Source organism: Gorilla gorilla, chromosome 5 (genome assembly GCF_029281585.2).
Source record: "Gorilla gorilla gorilla isolate KB3781 chromosome 5, NHGRI_mGorGor1-v2.1_pri, whole genome shotgun sequence".
In the NCBI taxonomy this organism is placed as follows: domain Eukaryota; kingdom Metazoa; phylum Chordata; class Mammalia; order Primates; family Hominidae; genus Gorilla; species Gorilla gorilla.
This window is the reverse complement of record NC_073229.2, coordinates 94,469,099-94,483,687: the sequence shown is the minus strand read 5'-3', so window position 1 is coordinate 94,483,687 and position 14,589 is coordinate 94,469,099. Positions and strand designations below refer to the sequence as shown.

General features: G+C 38.5%; 1 long non-coding RNA gene across 2 annotated transcripts in view; it reads left to right on the top strand.

Moving 5' to 3' along the window:
• LOC109027239 (uncharacterized) overlaps nucleotides 1–9,365 on the top strand; it is a 47,914-nt gene extending 38,549 nt beyond the window's left edge. For both annotated transcript variants that reach the window (XR_002006360.3, XR_008681025.1), the window contains exons 2-4: nucleotides 3,059–3,144; nucleotides 7,020–7,153; nucleotides 8,646–9,365. This is a non-coding gene — a long non-coding RNA (uncharacterized lncRNA). The remainder of the gene's footprint in view (nucleotides 1–3,058; nucleotides 3,145–7,019; nucleotides 7,154–8,645) is intronic.
• Nucleotides 9,366–14,589: the final 5,224 nt, after the last annotated feature.

Below are 14,589 nucleotides of genomic sequence, written 5' to 3'. Positions count from 1 at the left end.
CCTCTATATCCAAATGCAAAAGATTGAAGTTGGAGCTCTACCTCACACTGTATGTGAGGTACATAGTTAACTCAAAATGGATCATAAATCTCATGTAAGAGCAATCAAACTCTTATAAGAAAACATAGGAGTAAATCTTAGTGACTTTGTGTTAGACAATAGTTTCTTAGATACGACACCAAAAGCAAAGGTGACCAAAAAAATGGTGAATTAAACTATGTACAACTTTTTAAAAAGTTTGCCCTACAGAGGATGCCATTAAGAAAGTGAAAAGACAATCCACAGCACAGGAATAATATTTGGAAACCATGTGTCTGATAAGAGATTTATATTCAGAATACACAAAGAACTCATAGAACTCAATAATAAAAAGATGAACAACCCAGTTACAAATAGGCAAAGGATTTGAATAGATATTTCTTTAAAGAAAATATACAATGACCAGTAAGCACATGAAAAGATGGTTTATATCATCAGGCATTAGGGAAGTGCAAGTCAAGCCACAATGAAATACCATTTCACACCCTCTAGGATGGCAATACAAAACAAACAAACAAACAAACAAGCAAACACAAAAACCCCAGAAATAGTAAATGTTGCCAGGAGAAATATAGATAAATTGAGATGTTTGTACGTTGCTGGTGGGAATGTAAAAGGTGGAGCTGTTGTGAAAGTTAAGCAGAATTACCAATAACCCAGTAATGCCACTCCTAGGTATGTACTCCAAAATTTGAAAACAAATTCAAACAGATACCTCTACACCAATGTTCATAGTAGTATGATTCATAATAGCCAAAAAGTAGAAACAATCCAAATGTTCAACTGATTAATGAATAAGGAAAATGTGGGATATCTATACATTGGAATATTTTCAGCTCTAAGAAGGAATGAAGTTCTGATACATACTGAAACATGGATAAGTCTTGAAAACATTATGCTAAATGAACAAAATCAGTCACAAAAGACCATATATTGTATGATTCTATTTATACGAAATATCCAGAATAGGCAAGTCCATAGAGACACCAAATAGAGGAGAGGTTGCTGATGAGGTGGGAGAGGGAGGGGGATGGATATGACAGCCAATAGACACAGGGATTCTTTCAAGGGGGAAAAAAATATCCTGACATTATGGTGATGGTTGTACAACCCTGTGACTATACTAGCAAGCACTGAATTGTGCATTTTGAATGGTTGGATTTTATGGTATATAAATTTTATCTCAATAAAGCTGTTAAAAATGTTATTTGGAAGGAAAATCAGCATTAATATTTATCAATAAAAAGCTAAATTTAAGGCATTTAAATTGCTCAATAGGTCACCAGATGTTTTCAATTTAAATTCAACTAATTTTTAATCTGTTTCTAATAGTTGCATGCATATATTTACCTGTGTTCATTCCAAAAGTGGGGAAATGGGGAATCAGTGGTTTTAATCCTTCCGTATCCTGTGGTAATTTTTTCATAGCTAAAAATGGATAAATTTCAAGGAAAATATTTTATTTTTTACCACCAATTTTCTTCCCTGTTCCCATGTATGACAAATTATAAAATTCTTTTATTCTAAACTTTCATACGGAAAACTTAAATATGGTATAGGGAAATATTATTTATTTATTCTTCTTCTTATCCTCTTTGACCCAAGGTAATATAAACTTTTCTTCTCTATGTCCACCATACAAAGATTCTGTGTTTTGTGTTTTGCTTAAACTACTTTTAAGCCAAGGCTGAGTCTCCATGTCTATGCCATCTAGTGGCAAGATTGAAGAAATTCTGGTTTCTTTCCTAGCTTTAAATGTTCAAATGTTGGCAGATGTCCAAGAAATGTTAAGAACCATCAGCAAATTAGTGACTAATCTTTATGTTTACTCTTTAATTCAAAGCAGTGAACTACGTGTTTACATAAAGTTTTTATGACTTTATCAATCTTGTATTTTTTTCAAGTTGGCTGCCTGAAATTTAAAACCTAGGAATTCAAGACTTACTAATTTATTGCTAGTTTCTAACCACTTACAGTTGAAGCAGGCGAGATTTTACAAAATATTTCTGAGTGCAGTGTAAACAGAAGATAATTGAATAATGTATTATTTTTTTCCAGTAATATTAACTACATTCAATCTTAAATTCTGATATGTATGTATATCAAATATTGGTTATATTCACTGCTTTAAATTAAACTTTAATTAATTGAGTATAATTTTCCACATTTATATAATGATAGATCTGCATACCATGGGTTTATTTGTATGACTGATGAAATTATGTCTGTCACATTCAAAGCCAGAAATAGTCTGTCCCATTCCTTCCTTAGAATATGTAAAATCCAATATTAGTAATGTCTTTATCTACTGACAACATTGTAATGAAGCCATTTTTACACTGTTTTGTAATAAGCATATTGCGTTACTCAGAATATGTCATGCTTACTTCAGAGTGATCTACTTTGACCAAATTGTCAGCATAAAAGTTGCTTTGGGTCAGCTGGTTTTATTCAGCGACAGAAAAATACTATTTTAAAAAATAAAAGTGGAACGTACCCAAGGTAAGTTTAAAGGTGAAATAAAGTACAATTATTTAAAATAGAAATGAGGTGATTTGATTGTGGGCTCAGCTCACTTCTGAGTAAATGTTAACTTACTTTAAAAAAAGTTATGTCAGACATGTAGGCAACCTGTTCAGTAATATCTTGGATAGGGATTTAGATAAATGCAGCTTCTGGATACTCAGCTGCAGCATTTACATTCAAATGAACCAAAATATTATTACTGAGGATGAATTTAGAGAGGATAAGCTTAAACCTTAATCCTCAATAAATCATGCTGTTTGGAATGGACACTGGCAAACTATGAATCTTTCCATCACTTTAGAAAATAGATTAGCATATGTGCGCATTTGTAAATTATTAATGTGTTCATTCTTAACAGGGCTGCACAGGGGTGAAGATGGGGAGGACAGTGAAAACAGCATGTTTAATGCATCATCTTTTTGTCTAAATGCCATTGATTAAGGGCTGCCATGTTTAATTATTACTAATATTCTCCATAATCCTAAAATTATAGACTGCTAGGTGAGAACCTAAAGAAGGGAACTTAAAGAAGTCATCAAATCTGTCCCTGATATTTGTGGGTCCAGCAGCATTCTGGAGGTAAGAACCTCTTTGTTTTGTTAGGAAACCTCAACTCATGGCTACACGAACTAGCCTGGTGACTGCCATAGCAAACCCTTTGTCCATACCAAGACAATGTTCCTATTTTCACTTTTGTCTCATTTGTGTACATATTAGCTTATTCTTTGGATGTGATTAATCATCAGCTCCCCAGTTTTGATAAATTTCCAGTGGAAGTTTCCTGGACATCCACGCAGGAAGTAATATTCTAATTTTCTCAGAAAGACCTACACAATTTGCCCTTTTGAGGTCTAGATATCATAACCTAGTCGCTAGAATGCCAGGGCCAGACTAACTGGCTATACTAACTCCAACCCAGAAATCTGTATAAATAAGGACTGTGGAAAAAAAAGTGAAAAATGTAGGACTATAGAGAAAATGAAATGTTAGCTCTCGTAATGGAAATCTATGACTTCCATTGAGGCTGTTGTCTGAAAATCTGTAAAGGGAAGATTTTCCCTTAGGAATGAGTGTAGAAGGAAAGAAGCAGATGTCCTTGAATTGTCTGTTTGAATATGTTCTTTATTAATGAGATAAAAAGAGGAAATTCAGGAAAGGACTCACAAGTGTTAACTGAAAAGTTGTGAAAAAGTCCAGGAGAGACAGTTGTCTTTGAAGCCAAACCAGAGTACAAAGCAGGAAGAGTTGTTAACAGTTCAGAGAAACATGCAGAGGCCAAAAGGGAAAGAACAGAGAAGTCACTGGTTTCGAGTACAAGATTCCTGTCCAAAAGATGGGGCCAACGTAGTCGTTACTGCTTGGCGACAGAAGGGGGCAGCAGAGAGCTGGAAGGGTGGCCTGGTTGAATCAGAAAGTCAATTCAGCAGATCAGAATGCTAGGTTGAAGCTAGGAGAGTCAGAAAGCCTCCCAGTGACTGTTATAGAAGTGCCAGATGGGCTGATTAAGTGGTTAAGGCCTGCAGAGGAAGCTACCAGCACAGTTTTCTAGCCCTAGAAAGCCTTTCTTTAAAAGACCATTCAAATACTCACCTTAGCACGACTGGGGGATGAATGGCTCAGGTCCTAAGAAAGCAAGCAGACTAGTACTTTTTCTAGAACTTTTATCCATATTCATCTATATTAAGGGTGCAACACCATCAGTGATGTTAATAGTGGCAAATAAACTGCTGCCTTTCTATTGGTTGCTTGTGAATATCATCAGGCTTCCATATAGGCGCCTCTCATCATTCAGTATTATCTCTTTTTGAAAAATTTATTTATTTATTTGAGATGGAGTCTCACTCTGTTGCCCAGGCTCGAGTGCAGTGGTGAGATCTCAGCTCACTGCAACCTCCACCTCTGGTGGAGTGATTCTCCTGCCTAGGCTCCCAAGTAGCTGGGATTATAGGCACCCGCCACCATGCCCAGCTAATTTTTGTATTTTTAGTAGAGATGGGGTTTCACCATGTTGTCCAGGCTGGTCTCACACTCCTGAACTCAAGTGATCTGTCTGCCTCGGCCTTCCAAAGTGCTGAGAATACAGGTGTGAGGCATCATGCCCAGCCCATTCAGTATTATATCTAAATGTCATACTTGACATTGATTTTGGCATGACTGCTGCTGAACTTCCATCTGCTTCATTTCAGCATAATTTCACAAGCAAGGCTAAATGATTTAAGTACTCCAAAAGGAATCTTTTCATTGGTTCTGGCCAATGCTTTTGTCATACTTGTTCCTGGAAGTGTGATGAACAACAGCATCATTTAGACTAAGATCAAGTCCATGCTAGTCAGCTAAGTTAGGGAAGAGGAGGGCCGTAGTGCTAGGAAAGGAGGGTTTAGCCTCTTTATATTCTGTGAAGTGCAGCACTTCTTAGCTAGATAGATTAACTATTTCATTTTGTCTGCCAGGAATGGGCAGCTGTGGCTTAATCATTGACTGAAGCCAGCGGAAGTTGAAGGCCCTGTAGGTGGTGGTTGGTTCGTTGTTGATGGATCTACTAGATGCTTATTGAGTTCTGCTAGCAGTGGTGCACTTGAACCAGCTTGTACTAACTTCTGAGAACCAATTGTTAGCATCTCCATTATACCACAGTGGTAGCTTGAAATCAGCCACAGAAGCATACTTACACTATAGAAACTGGAAAACCCTACAGATGAGCTCCCTGTTCCATTCCTTCCCTGCATACTGGCTGTTAAACATTTGCCAGCACACCACTGGCTATGCAACAAGTACAATGCTAGACCCCTATTCTGTCATTGGCAGAGATAATAGTATTACCTCATTCTTTTTATGTCTTCTCTTGTTTTTTTCTTATTAGAACATTCAAAGATGTTCAGTATTATAAACTATTAAAGTGAAAAATTACCATTTTCCCACCTGCCCTCCGACTTTATAGTCATTGGATGTTGTGTGTGTATGTGTGTTCCTGAATGCCCTACTTCTAATATGAGGCCAAACGATTTGAATCTGGTGTCAGAGCTGGCTGTGTGGCACACAGGCAACTTCAAACAAAGTCGATTAGTGGACAAGAAATCTAGTGTTGACTTTGCCCTTAGTTAATTTGGGTGAGACAAATCTTCCCCAAGACATAGTTACTTAGAGGGGCTTTGTCTAGCAAACTCCACTTATTTCTGCTCTAAAATTCTGAGTTACATGTCTAATTTTCTTTTGGACTGTCAAGTATCTATATGCTTAGGGAGAGTATCAGTCATCATCTCTAAATAATTTGCTCCAAGCCTCCATTTATACTAAATCACTTTTTGTTCTCCCAAACATGCTATGTCAAGACTCTGGGCCGGCCGGGCGCGGTGGCTCACGCCTGTAATCCCAGCACTTTGGGAGGCCGAGGCGGGCGGATCACGAGGTCAGGAGATCGAGACCATCCTGGCTAACACGGTGAAACCCCGTCTCTACTAAAAATACAAAAAAAAAAAAATTAGCCGGGCGTGGTAGTGGGCGCCTGTAGTCCCAGCTACTCGGGAGGCTGAGGCAGGAGAATGGCGTGAACCCGGGAGGTGGAACTTGCAGTAAGCCGAGATCGCGCCACTGCACTCCAGCCTGGGCGACAAAGCAAGACTCCGTCTCAAAAAAAAAAAAAAAAAAAAAAAAAAGACTCTGGGCCTTTGCATTGAATGTTCCCTTTTATGGAATGTCCTGCCCTCCCTTCTGTCCATATGACAAAATCCTACTCCTCTTTGAAGGGTCACCTTATATGTGACCAGCATTGTAAAGCCTTCCAGGACTCTCTCAGCAGACTTTAGTGTCTCATGTCCCTCTGCTGTTTCTTGGAGTCCTGGCAGCTCTCTCCCACTGAACTGACACCATTGGAGACTGTGTAGAAATGAATCTGGATCTATGTATGGGCACTCCAGAGAATTCCTACAGGCCCCATCTCTTCTTTATCCTCTTGAATCCATTTGCTCCTTCTAGTTTGGCTGAGCTTTGGATTCTGTTTCTGCTTGATTTTTCACTTCTCTGCTCTTCACTCTCCTTTGGACTTGATGTGTTAGAGGATCTCTGTGGATGTTACTTTTGTTACATTTTGTTCCTGAGCTCTCAGGACCCTTTCTCTCATCCCAGTCTGATACCTTTCTCCAATTCCTGAAATATCAAGCCCAGCCATAGACCTAGTTTCCCACCTGCTTGACAGGGGAGTTCTTATAAGAGTTTGGAAATACCTCAGGGAGGAGGCTATTCTTTCATCTATGTGTCCTGAGTGCCTACAATCGTGTCTGGAACATAGAAGTGTTCAATGAATGTTTGTTAAATGAATAAATAAATGTATAGGATGAGGAGAACTTACCCACCTAAGGACCTGACTTAGGGGACGAGAGTGAAATGCAAGCTTGATCTCACCTCTTGAATACTGGTCATTGAGCTTAACTTTTGCCCTAAAGATGGATGATTGTCAGCCTTTTGTAGGACCTCAAGAAGGATTTGAAGAAACTAGATATTTTTACCAGCAAAATAATTCACAGCACACAAATGATTGCACAGAATTTCAGTGCTTTCAGAAATTCTCTGGAAACCTTTTCGTGAACGCCAGGTAAATATCCCCTGTTATACACATTGAGGAGGCATTAAAAGTTTTTAAATCTGGGAATGACATGATGAAGATAATGCTTTAAGGAGGTGTTTAGTTTAGACAGGGGCTGGGAACTCTAAAGAGCTAGGAATTCTGGGTGTAAGGTGATGTGGGGCTTGAATAGAGTGTGAGACAGTGTGAGTGAAAGAAGTGGGCAGATATGAGATATTCAAAAGGAAGGAGAGAGGGGCTTGATTGTTAACTGTATGAAAACCAATAGATAATTATTCTGTACTCTTGAAATAAGATCCCTGAAGATGCTAAAGTCTGATCTGTTGATAAGATAACTGACACAAAACCCACCACCTGTTTTTAAAGAGTGATATTGTCACATATAAAATAAATTCATATTTCCAAATCTGTTGAGGGATTTATTGGGAACAGTAAGTTTGCATGGCTACATGTCCACTGACTTGGTCACTGTGGGTTTGGGAATTTAGTGGGAGGGAGCAGAAGTAGAAGGAAAGTGTATCTTACAACTTAACAAAAATTTTAAACTGGTAACTTTCCCTTCCTCCCTCTATCCCTCCTTTTCTTATTTTCTTCCTATCTCTTTAATATAAGGCAGAATATATTTTTCTGTAAATTGTTTTTAAAACCTTTTTTTTTCAAATGCTATATATCTTTTTCTTCTATTTGATGCTCAATTCAAACAAAATCTCTTTCTGTAAAACCTATGCATAATGCTGTTGGACTTCTGTTGAGTTCAGGTTGGTAAGCTCTCTCATACCTCAGTAATTCCAAATCTGAATTTATGATATTGCTAGTGTGCATGGAGCATGAATAACTCTGTCTAGTACTACATTAAAAACATGTAAGATTTAGAAGATATCAGGCTTAGCATAAATTAAAAATAGGTATTACATGTGGCCTGTAGGGATAAAACCAAATAAATTTAAGTGTGTGAGAGAAGATTAATATAAGCTCAGTCATTTGGAAATTCCTTTGATTACACTTCTGTCAGAAAGTGGCTAAAAATGGTCCCTTTTGCTGCTTATTACACTTTCTGCAACTTTCAATCATTTCCCCCTTCTGTTTTTTGGTTTCTTCTCCCATTTCACTTTCCTTTGCTCTTGTCTCTGAGCAAAGACACCTTCTAAGATGTATCTCTTCATTTGAGTCATTAATCTCAACCTTTCACTTCTCTTCATGAGAACAGATCTGTCTATTAGCTCCCCTGTTTCTTGCATTGCCTGTTTCTTTCTTTACTGGTTCCTTCTCAACTATTTATAAGCAAGCTCACACAACTTGTTATTCTCTCATACAATCATTCTCTCTTCTTCCTTTCTCTGTTTAGATATCTCCAGTGTAGCCCATTCTTTGCCTCCTGTGCCTCACTTCCAGATCTATTTTTGTCTTAATCACAATAGGCTAGATTATGTCATAATAACAAAAAACTGCTGAGCTCTCAATGGCTTAATGAAACAGAGACATATCTCCCTTTACATTGCAGTCTGTTGCAGGCTGGCCTGGTAGCTCTCCTACACCACTTCCCTTCCAGCGGCAACCCAGGGGCCAGGCTGCATCCAGCTTAACACTGCCATGTTGGAGTTGAGCGCTTTGTTTTTAACCAGCTAGCCTTAGGAAAGAGTCAACATGCAGAAGTCACACTTGATTTTAACTGCTATACCAGAAGGGACACCTCATCTCCCCTACATTCCATTGGTGAGAACATGGAAATTTGATGAACACTACTGGTTTTGGTCTCAGCCACTATTTCCATTTGTTCAATATCATATTTCTGCTCCTATGGATACAACGATAGAGGCAGGAGGCAGAGAAATTCTAGGCAGAAAGGGCGGGTCCCTGGCAAATGCCCCACCCTCCAGCTGAAAAGCCTGAAACCGCAGCCTGAAGTGAGAAGTTACATCCCTGTTTTCCCACTTGAATGTTGCCTTTTCCAAAACCACTCATTGCCTGCCCTGCCCTCCATCCTGGGCTTATAAAAAACCTCATACCCAGCTGACAGAGAGAGGAGAAGCAGCTGGACAGCAGAGACTATAGCTGGATGTCGGGGAGAAGTGGCTTGATTCCAGAGGGACAGCTTGACTGTGTAACTTGGGAGAAGAATCTGGTTGGAGACTCCTGGACTTTAGGAGAAGATTACCTTCCAGCTCTGTCCCCTTTTCAGCTCCCCTTCCCACTGACAGCCATGCCCATCGGCAATAAAATTTCCCACATTTACAATCCTTCAATTTGTTCGTGTGACCTCATTCCTCCTGGACGCCACAGAAGAACTCAGGAACCACGAGTGCAGATACAAAAGGCTGTCACACTGACCCTTTGCCCTCTCTGGCAGAAGGCAGCTGCCTCACACGAAAAGGTAGAGGGTCCACTGAGCTGTTAACACTTAAGCTGTCTGTGGACAGCAGCACTAAAAGAGCACTGTAACACTCCCTCTGGGACTTCAGGGGTCACAGGTACCCTCCCAGATGTTGCTGTTGAGTCCTGCACAGACTTTGTTCCTGCTCACACCCAAAAGTGCTTGCCCTGGCTCCTGCACCTGCTCACCTGCATGCGCCCTCCCATGAGGGGTGGAGTGCAGTGGCTCCAAGTGAGTGGAATTTGCCACTGCCAGCACTGAAGTGGCTGGCTAGTTCCAGTGCCCGGGCACACAAGTTCCCACCTTATTCGCTTGCATGCTCTCTCCTGCGAGGAGTTGAGAACTGCAGGCTGAGGAAACAAGGCACCCCCTTTGTGAGTCCCATGAAGGGGCCAGGGAAATATCCTGCTTCACTACCTCTTTGAAAGAGTGAAATAACACACAATGGCCTGGGTACCTCCACATCCTTCACGATGCAGCTGACTAGAGGTTTGGAAAGCAAGGATATGAATATAAATTGAATACTGTATAAGATCTAAAATATTAAACCGACCTAGACTTAACTGGATTTTTTTAATATTCGAAGTCACCAGAAAGCTATGGGATCTACCCGAGATGTTGTAAGGGGTCAGGAAAGGGAGATTTGACAAAGTAAGTCCAAAAGCAGTGAAAGGGAAGAAAATAAAACCATTTTATGTTTGTACATTATTGGGTTCAAGACAATCCAATATGAAACCTGCATTTAGTTTACAGAATAATGAAAAATATAATTAGATATAAATAAAAGCATATATTTTTCATTGTTAGATTTAAGCTGTATGAGGAAACAGAAATTAATAAAGTTATTCTTTTGTCTGTGAATAAGCTTAAACCATGCCTTTATTCAGTTTAGATAACACAAAAGGGAACTTAATCACATTTTAAATCACATTCAAAGATAGAGCTTCTAAAAATAATTGAAGTTTGGTGAATGTCTTTCTGCTAAGAGTGCTGTGAAACTCTCATAATTAGATTAATGTGGTTAATCCCCCTGGAGTATTACAGTGAGTGTGAATCAACCCTAGTAACAAAATACATTACATCTAAACAAACTAAATGCCTTTTAATGTACTCTCAATGACCTCCTGAGTGAAGTTTTCAAATTTTTATAAATTTTCATCCACGCTTTTAACTTCTAGGGGCTTGAGCATTAATTATGATTCAAAGACAGAGTTTGATTAATAATGCACGGCTGTGGACAATTAAAAAGAACTCTTCCTTTACGGAAAAAAAACACTTCAGGTATGACGGCAGTATCTCAGATAATGTTCAGAGGGCAGAAACGTGCCTGATACTTCATATCAACTCTCTCCTTTCTTAAGTCATCTCACTACTCTTAGGAAACGACTTGATTTTTAAAGATTGCTGGAGAAAAGGATTTCAACATCCCAGTTTAACCATCCTTCCTGCTACAACTAAAATTGTACATTATTAATTATACTGAACATTCTTCATTATGTATTTCTTAAAGTTAAGCCTATTAAATTCTTATAATCTTTCTTATTTATTACTTACTTGTGTAAATTCTCTTGTTTGCTTTTTTTTTTTTTTTTTTTTCTGAGATAGGGCCTCACTCTGTCACCCAGGCTGGACTGCAGTGGTGTGATCTTGGCTCACTGCAACCTCTGCCTCCCAGGTTCAAGTGATTCTCATGCCTCAGCCTCCCAAGTAGCCAGGATTACAGGTGTGTACCACCATGCTTGGCTAATTTTTTTGTATTTGTAGTAGATACAGTATTTTACCATGTTGACCAGGCTGGTCTCAAACTTCTGGCCTCAAGTGATCCACCTGCCTCAGCCTCCCAAAGTGCTGGGATTGCAGGCATGAGCCACTGCGTCCGGCTGTTTGTATAAATTCTTTATACATTAATCATTTAAAATCCCTTTTCCCCTCTGGAAGACACAGACTTTATTTATTATGAAATAGCTAATTTTGGGGATCTAAAATAATGTCTGGCTTGGAAAATTATTTATATGATTTTAAATGTAAGAGAACCCTACAAGGATATATATGACACCAACTAATCTTACAGAGCTTAAAGAACTCAGAAAGTTCACTTGGTTAGTGGAAAAGCTAGGAATCAACTGATTTTCAAGCCAGTGCTTTGTGCCTTATATTGTAATTTCTCCATTGTGTGTGCACCTTTTTATGAACCGAGTTGATGGAAAGTATTATAGACAAGTGGCTTAGAGGATAAAGACAAAGTAAGATCCAAATTATTGTTTATAATTATGCACTAATTTGTTTATTTGATTAATATCTGTTTTAACCACTAACTTGTAAGCTGCAAGAAAGCATTCATTACATTTTAAGTTATATCTTGATAACAGGCATACATACAACTGTCCTTTTAAAAAGAGACATTTAATTTAGCAACTTATAACTCAGCTTTAAACATTTTCTCTAAGAAGTGTCAATGTATTGGCAATTTCGTAGATTATTTCCAAGGTCTGAATTTTGTGAACTCTTCTTTTCATAAAGTCATCCTTTGAAGTAATTACTGAACTTTATATATATCTAAATGTCATCAAAAGAGCAGCATTTTTAATACTCTCTTGAATTTCTGATACTGTGCTAAAGGATCTTTTAACTGTAATACTTGTTAATTACATCACTTTTTTTTATTTTTTATTTTTGGTGACAACTTTTTTATTAAATTTCCTCATGACCAAACAATAGTGCTTCATTCATCTGAATTGAATGTCAAGGTTGTCAGAAAATCTGTAAACTGTTTCCATACAAATCCCTAAGTACTGTGAATAGTGCCTCTGTACAACTTTTTTTTTCTTTTTTCTTTTTTTTTTATTATACTTTAAGTTCTAAGGCACATGTGCACAACATGCAGGTTTGTTACATATGTATACATGTGCCATGTTGGTGTGCTGCAGCCATTAACTTGTCATTTACATTAGGTATATCTCCTAATGCTTTCCCTCCCCGCACCCCCATCCCATGACAGGCCCTGGTGTGTGATGTTCCCCTTCCTGTGTCCAAATGCTCTCATTGTTCAATTCCCACCTATGAATGAGAACATGCGGTGTTTGGTTTTTTTGTCCTTGCGATAGTTTGCTGAGAATGATGGTTTCCACCTTCATCCAGGTCTCTACAAAGGACATGAACTCATCATTTTTTATGGCTGCATAGTATTCCATGGTGTCTGTGTGCCACATTTTCTTAATCCAGTCTATCATTGTTGGACATTTGGGTTGGTTCCAAGTCTTTGCTATTGTGAATAGTGCCACAATAAACATACACGTGCATGTGTCTCTATAGCAGCATGATTTATAATCCTTTGGGTGCATATCCAGTAAAGGGATGGCTGGGTCAAATGGTATTCCTAGTTCTAGATCCCTGAGGAATCGCCACACTGTCTTCCACAATGGTTGAACCAGTTTACAGTCCCACCAACAGTGTAAAAGTGTTCCTATTTCTCCACATCCTCTCCAGCACCTGCTGTTTCCTGACTTTTTAATGATCACCATTCTAACTGGTGTGAGATGGTATCTCATTGTGGTTTTGATTTGCATTTCTCTGATGGCCAGTGATAATGAGCATTTTTTCATGTGTCTGTTGGCTGCATAAATGTCTTCTTTTGAGAAGTGTCTGTTCATATCCTTTGTCCACTTTTTGAGGGGTTGTTTGTTTTTTTCTTGTAAATTTGTTTGAGTTCATTGTAGATTCTGGATATTAGCCCTTTGTCAGATGAGTAGGTTGCAAAAATTTTCTCCCATTCTGTAGGTTGCCTGTTCACTCTGATGGCAGTTTCTTTTGCTGTGCAGAAACTCTTTCATTTAATTAGATCCCATTTGTCAATTTTGGCTTTTGTTGCCATTGTTTTTACTAGAGGTACAAGGAGAAGCTGGTTCCATTCCTTCTGAAACTATTCCAATCAATAGAAACAGAGGGAATCCTCCCTAACTCATTTTATGAGGCCAACATCATCCTGATACCAAAGCCTGGCAGAGACACAACCAAAAAAGAGAATTTTAGGCCAATATCCCTGATGAACATTGATGCAAAAATCCTCAATAAAATACTGGCAAACCAAATCCAGCAGTACATCAAAAAGCTTATCCACCATGATCAAGTGGGCTTCATCCCTGGGATGCAAGGCTGGTTCAACATACGCAAATCAATAAATGTAATCCAGCATATAAACAGAACCAAAGATAAAAACCACATGATTATCTCAATAGATGCAGAAAAGGCCTTTGACACAATTCAACAGCCCTTCATGCTAAAAACTCTGAACAAATTAGGTATTGATGGGACGTATCTCAAAATAATAAGAGCTATTTATGACAAGCCCACAGCCAATATCATACTCAATGGGCAAAAACTGGAAGCATTGCCTTTGAAAACTGGCACAAGACAGGGATGCCCTCTCTCACCACTCCTATTCAACATAGTGTTGGAAGTTCTGGCCAGGGCAATCAGACAAAAGAAAGAAATAAAGGGTATTCAATTAGGAACACAGGAAGTCAAATTGTCTCTGTTTGCAGATGACATGATTGTGTATTTAGAAAACCCCATCGTCTGAGCCCAAAATCTCCTTAAGCTGATAATCAACTTCAGCAAGTCTCAGGATACAAAATCAATGTGCAAAAATCACAAGCATTCTTATACACCAATATCAGACAAACAGAGAGCCAAATGACGAGTGAACTCCCATTCACAATTGCTTCAAAGAGAATAAAATACCTAGGAATCCAACTTACAAGGGATGTGAAGGACCTCTTCAAGGAGAACTACAAACCACTACTCAATGAAATAAAAGAGGACACAAACAAATGGAAGAACATTCCATGCTCATGGATAGGAAGAATCAATATCATGAAAATGGCCATACTGACCAAGGTAATTTATAGATTCAGTGCTATCCCCATCAAGCTACCAATGACTTTCTTCACAGAATTGGAAAAAATTACTTTAAAGTTCATATGGAACCAAAAAAGAGCCCGCATTGCCAAGACAATCCTAAGCAAAAAGAACAAAGCTGGAGGCATTATGCTACCCGACTTCAAACTATACTACA